The 17,356-nt window shown below is 42.9% G+C and overlaps 2 long non-coding RNA genes across 5 annotated transcripts in view; one reads left to right on the top strand and one right to left on the bottom strand.

The window, feature by feature from the left end:
* Nucleotides 1–2,421, top strand: part of LOC125334059 — a 148,347-nt gene extending 145,926 nt beyond the window's left edge. Inside the window, exon 15 of the long non-coding RNA XR_007207058.1 lies at nt 360–2,421. This is a non-coding gene — a long non-coding RNA (uncharacterized LOC125334059). The remainder of the gene's footprint in view (nt 1–359) is intronic.
* LOC125334060 overlaps nt 1–16,889 on the bottom strand; it is a 40,060-nt gene extending 23,171 nt beyond the window's left edge. For 3 of the 4 annotated variants that reach the window (XR_007207059.1, XR_007207061.1, XR_007207062.1), the window contains exons 1-2: nt 16,746–16,889; nt 7,038–7,152 (exon numbers count right to left, since the gene is read on the bottom strand). This is a non-coding gene — a long non-coding RNA (uncharacterized LOC125334060). Of the gene's footprint in view, nt 1–7,037; nt 7,153–14,889; nt 14,994–16,745 lie in introns of those variants that run through there. The other variant, XR_007207060.1, reaches the window with a different exon arrangement.
* Nucleotides 16,890–17,356: the final 467 nt, after the last annotated feature.

Here is a 17,356-nt window from a genome sequence, read left to right as displayed (position 1 = left end):
CAACAGAAAGGCTATGGAAAATTACTTTCTTGGGTGTAGGCATGAACACACTTATGTGTGCATGTATACAGCCACACAAACACATGCATGTACATTGTTTATCTGCTTGCCTGTGCACACATACACTTATACACCCATTTACAAACGTGTGTGTGTATCTGTGCATGCAAATGCAGACAAAACGTTCCAATAATTTATCTCTGCATGGTCACAATTTGCCGTAACTTGACAAGCCATTTGAGAAAAAAAACCAAAACACATATTTTGTTTGAGTATTTCTGAAAACTTACTATGGTATGAAAACATTGGAAATAATTCACTATTCCCTTTGTTTTCTTCTTCTTTCTGCTTATCATAAGCTTTACCAAGGTGGCACTTTCTGATCCTGTATATAAGAACTGATCTCTGATGGTGACAGTAAAGCCCAGGTCTCCCATATCCCACTGAGGTGAAATTCTTATTAAAGCAGAGTAAGAAATATCTGTGAGAAAACTTCACTTCATATTTTCATTGAAGAAGATACTGAGAATGGGACTCTGGCAGGAAACAGCATTTTTAAGGACGAGCAGAGGGAAAAGCCACCTTGATGAGGTCACCTCCAGGTTATATGGTCATTACTTACACTCTGTGTTGGAGAGGAGCAACACAGTGCCAACAGATCTGCACTTTGGATCTCACAGCACAGTTCTGTGACACTGGAATGGAAGCTTTCACTCCATACAAGTCATTTGATTTCAGGAAAATATCTGAAGTAATGAAAATGTTAGGTGATGAGAACATTTCTTGGCCAGCAGCTCTGGCTGCTCCCCTGAGCGCTCTTGGCACAGTGGGAATCAGAGAGGCCATTCCTGTTCCATCCCCAGGAAACAGGGCCCTGCTTTATCCCAGGGTGACAAAAGACTTATTGCAAACATACATCTTCCCACTCATCTAGTGAACGCTTCATGACCCTGAGGAACTCGCTGAGGTAGAAGCATGATTCAAAAATCCTCAGTGCTAAACAAACAGGCTCACACTGATCCCAGTTCTTCCTCTCCTCGGGTTACTTCTGGTCAGCGCGAGTCAAACATCACACCCACACCTGAAAACCTCCCCACTGCAGATCTGTGTGGGGTGAGGCAGGAGCAGAAAGGCATTGCTAACTGAGGGCCTAATTATAAAACTGCCAGTACCTTTGGGAAATAACTGACCGCAAATGTCAGCTCATCAGCAGGGTTGGAGCATTCTTGCTGAAGTATAAAATTCTCAGCATTAAAACTCTGCACTTCACATTGTATCATTTTCAAGTGCATGCCTTAAAACTGATCGTGCCAGACATCTTCCCCTGTGTTTTCCCTTCTGAAACCAATGATGCCAGTTTTAACACCTGCCACGAGCACATAGGTGTGTAAATTAAAAATGTACTTTGCCTCCTCAGTGTTGACCTTCCTTACAGATTATTACTGCACTTACATCTACGTGAGGCAGAACCTCCACACATTCAGTGCAACAAATCCCTTGCATCATTTGAAGATTTGCCCCTCATTTTATAAGTCATGTTTATTACAGATTGCAACATGAGTAAGGACTCGGAATTACTTTTCAAAAATTAACTTTCTCCACACAAACAGACACCTAAGTAATAAAGAAGTAATCAAAGAATAAAAGCCCCAGTTTGGTGCTACTTCTTCTTCAGGATTTTGTCTGGCTACTTCTCTGCATTCCTTGGGAATTCAGAATCAAGCATATGAGTCTGTCAAAAAGCCATTTTTTCCTTATTTCTGCCCAGAGTAAAAAAAAAAATTAAATGAACGTATAACAGGAAAATCTGCTCCTATCAGGAGACCACGTCCCACTTTGTAGTCATCAAGGCTTTGTCTAATTCAAATTACTTTGGCATAACTGTCAAAATTTGCTCTTCCCTGCTGATTCATCTCAGATGTGTGGCATTTCTCCCTTCTGATTAGCCCAGAGATGGACCTGGCCAGCCTCACTCACACGTGGTTCCAGCACAGCTCTGTGCAAGGTGGGGCAGAAACAACAACTGCTCTCCCATCCTCCTTGCCAGCCTCACACTCGGCTGAGACATCCAGACAACATGGACATGAAAGAGGCCCACAGAAACAGTCACAGAGAAAGTCATTTTTCGTTTTCAAAGAGTTTTCTAAGCGTTTTTCCCCCTCTCCCTTTCTTTTGTTTTTGCTTTTAATTAAAAAATTTTCTGGTATTGTAGAAAGTCAAAGTTCTCTTTAAAGCACAACCTCATATGAAGATAAAAAGTAAAACACAGTTGGCAAGAGAATTTTTCATTTGTATCTCCAATGTGTCAGTTGGAAATCCCCAGTGACAATGCTGATCCATGTCACGATTAAAAACTCCAAAACCAGTGATGGATATTGGGATTCAAAGGTCTGTTGAAATTAAATAGGAAGTACAAATATATTTCTCTTGCATTTGTGGTTTTCCTTGCGCCATTTTTAAAACAGTGAAGACTTTCTGAGTATACCCAGTATCTGTTTCTCTAGCTGTGGTTTAAGCAGTTAAAATCAGCTCTTTTTATTCTGTGCAAATGACTGGAGTGGGCTGCAGAGCGCTCAGCACCCACAAGCCACATAATTCTACTAGAGCAAGGGATACCCATCAGCTTCTGACTAGGCACTTAAGCTAATTGTGTTAATAAGACTAAGTGAAATCCAAGTGCCCTGCAAAAGGAAGAGACATTTATCAGCAACCCTCTGTAGGGCTGGAGGAGGGAATTATTTCTGTTTTCCAGGTGACAGGGAAGGCTGGCCGGGGACTTACCCAAAGTCACACCAAAGTCCGTGGTTCTGGCCAGCCCCTCCTTGCCTTGTAGGGTTGGGGCAGCTCCTAACCCCAGTGCACAGGTAAATGTGGGCTCTGCAAGGAGCCAGTGGCTGTCAATCCAGCAGGGAGTTGTTACTGATCACTAAAATCCAACTCCCAAAAAGATTCGTGGAGGTGCAGAGTTGTGCAGAAAGCAGCTCGTCAACAGCGCCAGCAGAGAGGAGAATTCACTGTGAGACTGCAGAGCTAAAACACTTCAAAGTGTCAAGGCAAGATGACAACCCACAGGCAGAGTTGTCTCTGCAGAGTCAGGACGTTTCATGGAGAACACATCCCACACAGTTATCCCGGTGGTTTGACTGCAAACACGCTGCTCACTGGCACAGCCAGGGCAGGGCCCAGGCTCCCAACAGATGTGACACCAGAGGAGCTGGGACAATCCCCGTGGTGATGGAGGTGTGGGTGGGTGAGCACTCAGGTGCTGCCCAGAAATGATGTGTGTTGTAATTCTGGACTCTGTGGCTCTCTCACAGTGTCTCCTAACCCCTGGGTGCACCTGCTCTGGAATAAACTGCAAAGCTCAGATACGCGCATTTCAAATAAATTATGTTTCTGAAGCATCATCAGCAGTACTTGGGAGAAAAAAACCCACACCCTTTCCCTATTCTAGAAAACCTTGTGTTGTTGAAATGGTTTTCTTCTTGAGCATCTAATATTGATGCTTAGGGGAAAAGCAGCAGCAGGGAAAGGGAGCCAAGAAACACCATTTCTAGTCATAGGTCATAATCCCTAGGAAAGAGGAAGCTGGTGCTATCCTCTTCACTAACAGAAAAACAGAGGGAAAAACTTTCTTACTTTCTTTCACTAGCTAAAAACTAATTTTATTTCATTAAATTATACTTTAAAACAGATGTCAATGGAGTGACCATCAATCTGACTCCTTGAAGGCAGTCAGTTGAGCAAGGCTGGTTTAAATCAAGAGGTTTTTGTGTGCCAATGTATTAAAGTACTTCATCCAGCTGTGTGATTTTATAGTTTTAAGGTTACTGTGACAAGAAGTTGATGCCCTTCATATCATCCGTGGACAAGCCCAGTATAGGCCAACACAGCTATACATTCTAGAGTTCCCCAAGTATATGTATTTTTCACACTTCTTCCCTCCCACCCCACATCACCCAAACGAGAAAATTCTACACAATACTCATAGCAACCTCAACACCTCTGGCACTAAACCCCACAGAAACATGCTGCAGGAGACACCAATGTTCCTTGCACTTATAGAAATGTGGCCAGGTACATTAATGAGCCATTACAATTTGCCACCTGCCCGTTGCTGTTGCAGGGAGCTGTCAGAGGCACGGCATGCTGCGACTCTGCTCTCGCTTGCAGAGATCCATGTGATGCCTCGAGACTGAACCTGCTTTAAAACCTTCTGCCTGGTGAATGGAGTAATTTGTAGCAAGATCTAAAAATCATGGATTTTCCATACCTTATCTCCAGTCTAAAATATAAGCTCAATATCTCTAATGCTTCAGAGGCAGGGGATAAAGGCGGAACGTGCCCTGTACGGGGTTTGTGCGCTCCTCCTGCCGATCCCATTTGTTGTTTCGCCACCTCACCGCCCCACGCAGCATCTCAGCACCAGCAGCTCACTGCAGGGGTATCATCCTAATCAGAGTTATCAAGTCCATCTTGATTTGTACACGATGCTGCACACCCCTGTGCAGGCTGGGGACCATACATCATCCCCCCTGTGCCCCCCCAGACGTAGCTCAGCTACTACTGCTCAGCTCAGATCGAGTTGTGAAGGAAAACAGAAGGTCAGCAGTGGCTTACAGCAAATCTGCTGATTCTGTGCCAAAACATTACTGCTTCTCCCCAGCAGTCATCCAGCTCCCTGGTAGATTTACCAGCTTACACCTCTTTTCTTAAACTGGAGCTCAATAAAGTTGTCACGGATCCACACTGTTTAGAAACTCAGGGCATTTGCTGTTGGACCAACTCTAAAAGTTTTGTCAGGAAGCAGTGAATGAGCCCAAAATTAAGCCATGAAATACACTGTATCCACACATTACAATACAGGAACTGACAGGTAACCATAAACACCTTCACAAGTGTTACACCAACAAGTACAGCCCAAAGGGGAGGAAAGATTTTTTGGTTTTTTCTTTTGTCTGGACTTCTGAGACATAGCCCTGCTTTGAAAATATTGATTTAGAATTCATTAAGAAACAAGAGCCAACAATATCAAACTTTCTCCTCTTTCTTCTTGAAAACCCAATCACAAGTACAGCATGATTTTAAGGCACGAGAGATTTTGATTTTTCCAGTAATTCTGCTATCTAGTTGTGCTGCTTTAATTAGCTATCAGCAGCACTTAATTTATTTCTAGGGTATTGTTGCCAGCTTTATACATATCTCTACCAACCAGTGAAAAAAAAATCACAAAAATAGACCTACAAAAATTAATCTTCCTGTTCCCTGTGCAGAGATATTAAAATGGTAATTGCATTCTTTATACCTCTAAAACCTGGTTCTACTTCGAGATACTTATCTGAAAGCCCAATGAAATTGTGTGATAGCAATTGTTGATGCTACTTACACATTACTGGGGGTTATTGAGATCTGATAGTAATCATGATATTGTAAAATCTTCACACAGTGATGCCATAGTTCATCAGTGCCTTTGATTTTTATACTGCTGGGTGATTGCCTGGACAAATAAACTCCACTTATTAATTCTTAGCATCATATTACCTTTATTTACTATAGCACGAGAAAAAAAATCTTGTCATTTCAAAGGTACTACACCCAGCTGGCAACACAGGAGTTTTTTAAAACCCCAGACCTCAAACACAGACTGCTTCCCCACGGGCACAGGTTGTGTGGTCAGATCCCACTTTACTCCTTACTGGAATTCACTTCCCACAGAAATCCCTTCTGCTCAGAAGCCCACAAACTGCCAGGACGTGGCTGCAGTTGGTTGCTCTCCCCTTGGAAAGATCAGACCCACTTTGATTTCAGCCTTATGGGGCTTCTCAGAGGAACTCTGTGATGTGGGGTCTGGCAAAACCAGCCTCCCTTCATCGCTGGGATGTGTCACCTTCACACACCAAACACTCCACAGACAGGAAGGGTGGTGGAGTTTTGCCCTTTGATATCAAGTTATCTGAAGATTTTTTCCACAGACCCATGCCTAGAAAAGCTAAGCAAGAATTATCAACAGCTTAGCTGGAGGCACCTTCCTTACTTGTGACCCAGAGAGGTTCTCCAGCAAATAGAGGTCTTGTGGAAATTTGGTATTTTTTATTCCAGAGAAAGCAGTATCAAAAAAAGAAAGAAATGAATAGGTTACACTCTTAAAAACTCCTCTAATATTTGGATTTATTTCAGTGTTGTTTGGCAACTTCTCACAATAAGCAGTTTCAAATGTCCTAAAGTAATTGCAAAAGAAACCCTATTAAGAGACCCTGATGAGGGAAAACTATTAAAATTGAATATACACTTTGCTCTGATGAATCTCCCCACTTCATTTTTGCAACAAATAATATAGTTCCACCTTGTTTTTCCCTTTCACCAGAAGTGTGAATTATAGTCCTATAAATTCACCCTTACTGTCAATTAAAGTGAATAAACATTGTGTGAGCAAATTAGGAAGAGATACAACAATTCAATATCAGGGTTAGTTATGGAGAAGACTTTTTAATGAACATAAATTGATATAATTAAAATAAATTTGCTTGTACGTTCCTGAAGTAGATGCCTTGCAAAACAAACACTGGGCCAAAGCTATCTTTCCTCAGATTAAATGGGAGCTTCCTGCTCTCTGGGATTTCAGAGATTTCTAAGGCTGGAAGATGCAGCCTACTTTGTTAAAGGAATGCAACAGAAGAGATAAAAATTCAGCTTTTTGTTAAATTTCATTTTTCTCCCTAGCACCACCTTCTTTTTGCAGAAGGAAAGGAGTAAATAAAAAAGCCTTTCAGCATTATTTATCCTTTAGAGGCTGGCAGTCGGTCACTTCTCTGAATTCTTGTTCTTGCAAGTTGTGATGCTTGTATGTCAAGACCACATTTAAAATCAACATGCAAGGTGAGAAAAGCATCTTTTACTCTTACAAAATCTCCCTCCCCCTCTTTCTTTGTGTCCCTGGAATAATAGCAATAGGCTAACATCACTTTTGACTGTGTAAGGATGCAAACAATGAGCCATGTGAACTAATCTATCTGACAGCACACCATGCTTTTCCTCACCTTCTCTCGGGCTTCTCTAGGTTCCCAAGCTGAAGCCCCACTGTCTTTGTCAGGCATATTCTCCAAATCAGCTTCCATTTCAGGAGTTCTCCTTCACACAGTAAAATTATTCTGGCTGGAAAATAGAGAAAGGATTTTTGTGTGTGTGCAACAGCATCATTGACAATTAGTGCCTTTGGCATCCCCTCTACAGTGAGAGGAATTTCACTCTGTGGATAAATAGAGAGCTTAGGTTTCCAGGGCTGTCAGCCCTTAACAAACAATAAATGCATGCACCAGTGTAGAAGGGAATATAAATCAGAACAGCAGCTTGAAGGTTCTTTCTTAATAACAAAATGTGTGTTTATCTCCAGGAAAAGAAGGCCCAGCAGCTAGCAAACACCACAAAATTCCCACACAAGGTGGCATTGTCTATGGCTCTTAGAAAGGTAAAACATGCTTGAATAGATGTTGGTGCTCTTAACACCAGAGACCCGCACGCTTAGAGAAAGGCAATCACAGCACACTATTTCTCCCGAGGCCCTACAAACTATTGTTCCTTATAACTGCAAGCATAAGATTCAAAAATCTTTTCATTGCCTTGATGAGTTGGTTTGCAAACTGGCAGCACACCAGCCACTGGCTTAGGCTGCGTGACACCATATGGACCGTCCTTAAATCCCAAAGCACACGTCTCTCCGCCCTTAGAGGATGATGCCTTTGATAAAGGCAGATAGCTGGGAAGCCTGATTCTGTGATTTACAGAATGCTTTTAGGGTGGGGCAGTTCTGCTCCTTTCACTGAATACCTTTTTCCTCCTCCCCTTCTCTCCTCTGATTTTTCAAGGTTATTATCTCAATGCTTTTTCCTTGGCACCAATTCCTCTGAACTTGAGTTCACAATGACTCACAGCAGGGAGGCACAGAGAGATCCACCACCAGAAGCTTTCTCCCTGGAGGAGCTTCACGATGCTGCCTTTTATGTAGCAAGTTGAAATGCTGGCTTAATGGCATACACCTCTTAAACATCCCTTTCTCTCATTTCTTCACCTCAGGGACCCTAGGCATGGAGATGGATCTCCACTCTCCCTATCCCACCCTGCTCACTGGAGAGGTGTGTGAAAGTCGGGGGGACTGTCAATCTCCAGGCTGCAGCCGTGACTCCCAGCACTGGTGTTTGGAGGGTTGAACTGGTGGGTTCTAAGCCTCAGGTCAGCCTTGTGTTCACCCACCAGGGAAAGCCCTTAGGAAAAAAACCAACCCATCTTAGCGAGGTGTTAAATTTGGGGACGTTTTCCTCGATCATACTCATCCCACAACCCCCAAATTCAGAGGTGCAATGCAGCAGAGAAGACAGTACAGAGGCTTTGTCTGTGCTGCAGTGTGGGCTAAAAGCTTCTCTTCTGAAGCTTGGTAGAAGAACCCTCTCATAGAAACCAACCCTCCTTAGCAGAAGATCCCTCCTGTTGCAGCTCCAGATCGTCCATCCCTCCTTGCACTCCCACATAGGAGAGCACAGATACTAAGGATAGACAGCCATAAAATATGGGAAGGAGATCGACTCCCCCAGTCTCGTTGTGGTGACAAGAGTACAGACCATCCTGCCTCCATGTAGGCTGGAGCCCAGAGCAGGCTGCCAACAAGATACAGGGCCATTACCTGCGACTGGAGAGTCCTCAAACTAACCCAGCAGTCATTTAAACCTATCTACTGCTCCTTCTAAATTTCTCTCTTCCAAAACCCACGGCAGGTGAAATCCAATACCATGCACTGACCCACGAATAGCTATTCATTTCAAGAAATCTTTCACCTGAATCGTTTGTTAGAAGCTTCTAAGGAAAACACTGGGTCATAGAAAGTGTAAGTGAAATGACAAGTTGGACTGATTGCAGACAATAAATAAAGCACCTGGGGCTTCAGTGTGCCACAGCTTTGTTTGGGTGAACAGGATAATGATGTAAGCCTAGCAGTGGTCCAAGATTACAGGCTACCACTCAGTTCTTCTATTAAATTCACCATGTGATGCTGAGCCTTGACTCCCAGCTTCTTTTTCCCTTGATGCATTTGCTTCTGTGTTACTCATTTGAGAGAGAATGACCTCAGAAGAAGGTCTGTCTTCCTCCATAGATGCTCTATCTCTGTTCTGGCCCTAGCACCGCAATCCCTTGATGGCATATCTAGCAATTCTCTTAACATGTATACAGCTATTACTGATAGCAGTTATAAAAATAGAAATCATTTTGCATTTTACAATCTCGTGGCCCATATAACACTTTGGTGCAGTTCAGACATTAGTCACACTAAGTCCAACATCATAATGGTGACATTCAACCCCCATGATGAGTAGACACAGGGTGCTGGTTGTCTGCTTACAGCAAAAATTGTTGTTTACAAGGTACTGTAGAGATGGCAGCACTGCATTATTAAAAACATATTAAATTAATTAGATTCAAACAACCAGCCCCAAGAACAGAAAGGAGAACGGTGTGGAGCTGCCTTTACAGTTGGCATTTAAAGACGAATCCTCCTCATGAAGTGCAGCGCACACACACAGATGGGGCAGGTCCTTCTCTGGCTTTCTCTGTAACCTTTATGGGAGCAGACAAGTGGGAGTGTAGAAAAAGGGGACTTTTCCTCTTCTACCCTCACCCACTTTAGCAATCTAAGAATAGCACAGATTAGTTTCACCACTTTCCAGCCTGGATTGCTCCCCTCAGGGATGAATGCGTGCAGAATGTGTCAGCTGGAAACACATCCTTCCAGACTGACAGGGGAAAGGTGAGCTACATCCATGAACACCAGGCATCTAGGGGCTCTGAGATGCGAGGGCTTGGGCATATGAATGAAACACAGAGAGGGTGCAGCAATTTGGCAAAACTCCAAGTCAAAACACCATAATATTGAAAAACCTATGCAACCCCCCCCCAACTTCCCGGTGGAGGAAATCAGGGCCTTATTGTGGAACTTTCTCCTTCATGCCACAGATGATCTTTTCCTTCAGTATGATGTGATCATGTGACAGTATGAAGTGAAGCTTTCTGCAAAACGACAGAAATTTCAAGCCTGGCTGCACAGCAGAGCAGAGGAACACGTGCCCTGGCACAGCACTACCAGCAGTCTATTGGCAACAGGCAGCTGGATTAGGCATAAACCAAATTAACAGAGGGTGGAGAAAGAATATACTGCCTTCCCCCAGGGCACATCTCAAAGGCTTCAGAGCAAAAGGGGTGAGCACAGCCACCAGCTGCTAAACTGTGCCCTGTCCTGGGCCAGATGCAGAGATATCCCCCAGCCCCAGCCTTCAGATCTCTCAGGCACTGCTCCAGTATCCTGTCCTGCTGCTGTGCAGAAGGAGAAAGGCTCATTAGGAATTTCTGCCTTCCCTCTGTCAGACTCTTCTTGAAACTACTACAGCCCTGACACTGCTCACGTCTCTTCTGCTCAGCATAATCCCTCAGCTAATTGCTGTATGGGAGAGGCACCTCTTCCCAGGCATGAGGCCATGCTTGGAACATGAATATTTCATAAATGAATACAGACTTTTCAAAAATTATTAACAGATTTCTGCAATCCATATTCAAGGATTGCTGTAAAATAAGGCAGAGCTGTGCTTTCAGGGTCTCGCTTTCCTCTCTCAGACTGATCCTGACATTATTTAAAACATGCAGCTACAGGCTTATTATGCAGTATTAATACAACAGATCTCAAGGATATTTATTGACTGCTGCTGCTAAGAAGCATTTTGAAATGCTTCCTTGACTCCCATTAGATCCTACACTAAGGTAACATTTCCCAGGAGTTTATTTGTATTTCAGAGAAGAACACACTGACCATGTTCACTCTTTCCAATATTTCTTTCAGACACAAGGGATTATTTACCCATGCTTGTATGCAAATATCTAATTCATTTTGTTCTTTTAAAATGCTGGTTAAATACAGCTTTTCAGGGACAGAGAGTCTGTTCCAATTCATCTTAGTTGAAACTAGGACTATAAATCTCTTCAGTTTCCTTTATTGATCTTAGACAAAATTACAAATATAAATTACAGCTGCTGCAAATTAAATGTTCTAATGACTGTGTTTGAAAGCAAATGCAATGGTGTCAATAACACATTAGATAAGAAACTGTGAGAATAGCATAAAGCCACCATTCCCCGCTGAAAGCAAAAGGATTTCTGTGGAAACTCACAGCCAGGAGCTCCCTTCTCCCACAGCCACATTCTCTTATCCCTGATTAACATATAAAATTAGCTACACCAGATCTACAGGACTTGCACATGGTTTGATGCAGCCATCAAGAAACCTCATCAATTGGTTTGATAGACACCATCACTTCAGAGCCAACAGCCTCGAAGAGAGCTGTTCCTGAAAGTCTTTCTTACAGAAAAATGGCAGGCTTTGGCTGAAATTGTATTGACACTCAGAAAGTTTCTACACTGGACCAAGACAAGAATCCAGAACTGGCATGCGAGGCTGAATCACTGCATTCAAAGAAGCAACACATTCCATACAGCCCATGCTGCAGGAGATAAATGTATCTCCAGCTCAGCTGTCCCACCAGCTCCCTTCACTCCTTATCTCACTGAGAGCACAGAGTCGTGCTTTACAAGGACAAATATCAAGTGATGCTGTTTCAGGTATGATACCTTTCCCATGAAGGAGCTCCTATTTCACAAAGCAGAATAATCGTCAGTTTTCTACACCGCTGACACTTAGACCCTTAAGCACAAAAGTATCTGTTTACCAGGTCATGAAATTGCAAGTATAATATCAGTGGCTGTGCTGCGCTTGATAGAGCTGTAAAACATTTCATTTTGCTGCCTAGTGAGCTCAAAACCCCCGACACTGGAGAGGAGACAACATTCTTGTTACCATCAAAGTATTTCAAAACACCTACTTTTCTGTCTGTGATCTGTGGACATGCATTTTTCCTTCACTCCAGCTCTGCCCCTCCTTTCTGATACAGACAGCACTGCAAATATCCAAGAAAACTGATTCCTTTTATGCTTTCTTAAGTTTTATGTGATCACAAAGCCTCTCTGAAGGAGTATAACTGTGTGTAGTCAAGGTATTAACATTCCTACAAATTTTGTGAAATAGGCACCTTGGTAAGTAGACAAATGAGCTCTCAATTTCCCCAGAGGTAGATGCAGGACATGGGCTGTGGAAATCCTGTTGTCTTTGCAGCTCACAGAACTAATTTCTTCTAAGCAGAATTCAGCTGCTTTGATAGATACCATTGATTCAGGGCCTCACTGCCATTAAAAGTGTTGCTACTGAAAGTCCTGCTTGTAAACAGACCATGAACAGCCAAGACTGCATTGACTGTGAAACCACAAAGACTTTGCACTCTGGACCAAGCAGCAATTCAATACTGGCATGAACTGCTGGTCAGAAGAGCAGGTCTGACAGACCCTCCCAGCCTCTGAGCTGTTTCACAGATGGAACTTCTCCTCTGTGCTTAAAACAGGCAATAGACCCTGATTTTTTTGTTCCTTCATCATGTAACCTAACAGACAAAAACCAACCAGCTGGAGCACCAGTCTTTGTGTACTGCTTGTTCTCTGGTGTCAGCCAAGCTGCTGCTGGACAGAAACCTCCACAGATACCTGGTATCACTGGCATCTCTGCATTTTTGGAGGAAGGAGTTGGATTTTTTTTTTTTCTTAAAATAAAAGCATTCAGAGAAGCTTTCCAAATCCTTGCAGTGATTCAGGTACCACCTTCTGCTTTAGTGGTGAAATTAGTGGGCATCCCCATCATGTTCTAAACTTCTTGTCTTGGCTGGTAGATCTGCATCTCCAAGAGGGAAGCAAAGGGGCTCCTGTGCAGGGCATGGATGGTCTCTGACCTAGGGAGAGCATTTATGGAAACTAGAACTAGACTCTGACATTACTTTTTGCCCTTTGCCGAATATCAGTTTGTGGAATTTCATTCATGATTTACTTTGACCTTTAGCTGTGCTTGATATTTTCTTATACCAAAACTGGACACTTCAAAAAGAAAAATTCAAGAAAACATCAGCCAGCAAGTTAAACATCCACAGGAAGGGCAGATCTCATAATGAACTGATAAAAACCATCCCTTTGCTGACAGCCTGGAAAGATCCTCCCTAATTCAACCTCAAGCTGCCCAAAGCAGGATCTTTTCCCTTAACACCACTGTTTGTGCTGATTCCCTCTCAAAACCCTCAGGTCTTTAGGGTAATAGTGCTGTACATACCTGCCTTTGGGGAGATTTTTCTCCTCTCCATTAATGTCAGTGAGCCCAAGCTACTCTGTGCGCATGCATTCATGCAAATTTCAGTGAGTATCTTCCACAGCAGTATTCTGCAAAAAATCATTTGCTGGATGCAAAAGTTCAGCTGAGAGAATTCTCAACATCCAGCAGTAAATGCTGTAATCTCAGTGTTAAATGGCAAGGAGGCAATTACAAAGATCAGGTTAAATACACCTTTCACAATCCCTACAAGCTATAAGGCTTAAAACGTTTGCCCTTTGAATTGTAACTTGGTAGCACAGGGTCTGGGTGATAGTGAACCAGATAGGAAAAAACCTGGGGTCCCTGGCCCCTCACCTCCTGATATTTGCAGAAGGTAAAAGCACACTCTTTTTGTTCAAAACTCTCATGGGGTTTTGCCCACAAAAGAAACATGAACATGTCTTTGATTATATTTAAATATTTCAGAGAGGTGACCAGACTTTGGAAGTTTAATTACCTTAAGCCATGAGAGGGCAGAGAATTGAGGGCAGTGACAAAGAGAATGAAAAGGAGAAAAATGAACTTTTTTCCAGGACAGTGGAATGTTACTATTTATGAACCTGCAAGAGAATTAGAGCTGAAATAATTAGACAGAAAAAGAGATTTTAATTAATGATGGTAATTCTTACAAAAGGAACCAGATTGCCAGCCCTGGAAACTGCCAGTTCATTTTATCCACGATGTCAATACAATCTCAGTGAGACTATTTCAAAGATCCCCAGCACAGGACATTATCCTGAGCTGAGAAGTTCAGTGTCTGATTGCTCATGCACCTCGTCTTTTGCTGCAGCTGAACATTGCAGCATGAATAGTTGTTCACTAAATCAATCCCGTGGTACAAGCAGATCCTTTGACATGGGCCAATTGATCTCTAACAGCTTGAATCAGATTACAACAGTGACCAAGAATCACAAAACCTACTGAAATAAATGTAAAGTCACTTAGGTTCAAATGACTGCTGCATCAGGGTCTCAGCCTGAGGAATTCACAGCAGATTGATCACCAGCTTCCACCAACACCTAAGTAACCCTTAAAAAAAAAACAAACCACAGCAACAATGACAAAAGGGGTAAAAAAGGAGCCTTTCATTCAGATCATTCTGTTTAGAGACATGAGTCCCTTCATCCCAGCCCTTATGAGTGTCACAGCTGTGAGAGACAGGAGACATCACATTTTACAAAGAGCAGCAACTGCAGAATTTGTTTCCAAACTGGAAGGTGAGGAGGAAGTTGAGGTTTTTTTTAGTAGTTGATAATAAAGTCCTGGAGTAATGAAACACTAGCAGCAGCATTTCACCATCTACCTTTGCATCCTGTTTCTCCATGCTTTTGCAGCTGGGTGGAAAATTCCACCTCCCAGAAGTGCTGAGCAGACTAACAAATTTGGAGTACTAGTTCCCTGGTAGAAGAAGGACAACTAGCCTGGCTTGTCCCTGAAATTTGATTTCTAGTCCCCACTGGCTTAGCAACACAGCTGCCTTAAACTAAACACCTCACTGTGGTTCTCGTAACATCCTGTGGCAAAGAAAGCAATGATTTTCACTACTTGAGCCTAATATGAAATAGATTAAGTCACATGTATCAAATTCACTTTAACATGAGTATTTCTATTACCTGGGTCAGAGAGTCTGTGCAGTCACTCTTCAAAACCCACTGTTATTAATTCAGCAATTACAGCTTTATGGTAGCAGGAAATCCTCGGTGTTTGAGCTGGGACTGGAAAGCTGTAATTCCGAATGGGACATGACATGAATTACCAGATTGCTGTAATTTTTCAGCTTTTCATGCATTTTTACTGCATTTATTAAAAATACAGCAAGTAATTCACTTTTAATTATGCAAATTCAAAGACAATAAGACAAGAGATGGATGAGGTTTTAAATGCCTGCTCTGCCTGGCCACCCGGGGTTAGCCCAGAAAATCCACCAGCTAATCAGGTAACCTGGCCCACCACACTGCTGCTTGCCTGGGCATACAAAAAGTACCTCTTTTTAGAATTCTGCACCACCACAAGAGCACGGAGCATAGGAAAGAAATGCCAAACAGAGGGAAAGCTGGGTAAAGGCAAACCTTCTCAACCTGCCTTCCCCTGTTCCTTAGGTGTTTAAGGTCAGCTGATACACAGCTGCCCTCACATCTGACATCCCATAAAACCTCAGAGGCTTTCAGGCTTTCCTCATGCTTTCTAATTTGGCCATTCTCATCCTCAGCCACCATTTTACAATGAAACGAAAAATTAGCCCAATGCAGATACTAAAAATAACTTTTAACTAGAATATTCAAACCAGGGCCGTAGCGTGCATCAGCTTCCACGTCCTGCTGCCCTACCCTTGGCTTCTTTTCTGTTTCTTAACAAAATCTAAGCCTGCAACCAGCTTTTATATGCATGAGTCCATACACAGGTCTGTGAGTCTGTTACACTGGTCTCTTGTTAAATTGTAAGATGGAAAGTGCAAGTAATGACGGCTTGTTAAAAGTCTAGTAGCTGTATCTAATAGCTAAAGTGTTCAGTGTGGTAATTACAGAGGCGAGAGACTGCTGAACACGTGTGAAAAGGGAAATAATTGGAGTAGCAGTAATGCAAAAGCTTCTCCAAGCCTAGAGCAATTGTTATTTTGCCCTCCTACCGATGTGCTACTTATCGAGGACACAGTGGTTAGAAACCAGCTCTCTTTAATGAATCCTAAATTCAGGTGTTTTCCATCCAGAAACCCCAAGGCTTCACATCCAGTACATCCACAGTTTAGGATGCAGAGGTAAAATTACTCAAGCACCTTATTGCCTTGCCCTGAAAGATTACATCTGCCTCTTTTCCCTGGAAGCCCGGGAGAACTTTCATGCAAGCACATTAGCAATGCAAATCTCCAGCAACCTACTGAAAAGAGGGTGCTAAAGACGGCGCTCACAAGACACTGCTGTGCTGGGTTCTTCACATCAATATTTACAAACCGGGTGGAAACTTTTCATTTTCCTCTAATCTCTTCATCCTGCCATCCCCACACAGAGATTCCACTGCTTTCAGTCTTGCTTCTTTAAAGGTGCTTTCTTGCAGCTTCCTCAGCAGCCATTCCATGTGCTGAATTCTTTCAGACCTTGCCTGGGTGCCTTTTAGATAGAGTTTCAAAAGCAGGAATCTTCCTGAAGGGGAGTGGGTGGTTCAAGTGGGTTTTTTTTCTGTCACGTCCTTGGCATTGCTGTTACAAATCTCACTCACATATGGTATCTGCCCTGCAGCCCTGGAATTCAACCTTATTCTCAAGCTTTTTGAAACTCATTGCTCCATTTTGGCTAACCTGCTGATCACAGCCTTCATAAATCTGAGCAGAACTGAGCATTACCTTCACCTTACAGCTTCTGTAGAAACCTTAGTCATGCATTAGTCACTTGCGGTCTCAGCCACCGCTACTACTTTTAAAATCGTATTAAACTGCTGCTCTTCACAGAGTGAAGCACAGGATTAGCTCACTTACCTGTTTATCTGCTCCGCTTTGACAAAGATGTGTTTTGTTGGGCGGGGGAAAGTCACCATTTCAGTCACTCACCAGCACGTATCCCCAGCCTGTTCCCTGATTGCAAAGCCGTGGGAGGACTTCTCCCTCGGCCTCATCAAGGAACACTTCTGCCTAATGTGACACAACCTCTGAACAGTCAGTGTCTTTATGAACTCACCATCAAAGCAGTTTCAGTCCAGGGAGCTAAAGATCTGAAACTCTGCAGCGGGAAAAGCAGCTCTTGCTCACTGTGAAGAGAAGAGCTTGAACTCCCCTGCTTCCCAGTCCTGCTAAAGGGAAACCTGATCCTTATTTATAATCAGGGGGAAATGAAGAGCACAAAATGAGATGATGACACTGTCATTAAGGATTCATTTTAAACTGCAGAACAAAGCACAAACAATATCTTGGCTTGATGGAGATTAAAGACTTGTGTGGATTCTCCCATTCTCATCTGATCTCACCGTTATGTAGTGATGGTTCTCATAACTCTTAATTTTAATTCTGCAATACCCGTCTGCTGCCAGTTCTACCAACCAAAGACTGCACAAAGATCAGCTTGTAATGAGAGTCAGTTCAACCCCACTTAC

This window comes from Corvus hawaiiensis, chromosome 16 (assembly GCF_020740725.1).
Source record: "Corvus hawaiiensis isolate bCorHaw1 chromosome 16, bCorHaw1.pri.cur, whole genome shotgun sequence".
NCBI lineage: Eukaryota > Metazoa > Chordata > Aves > Passeriformes > Corvidae > Corvus > Corvus hawaiiensis.
This window is presented reverse-complemented; position numbering and strand designations above follow the sequence as displayed.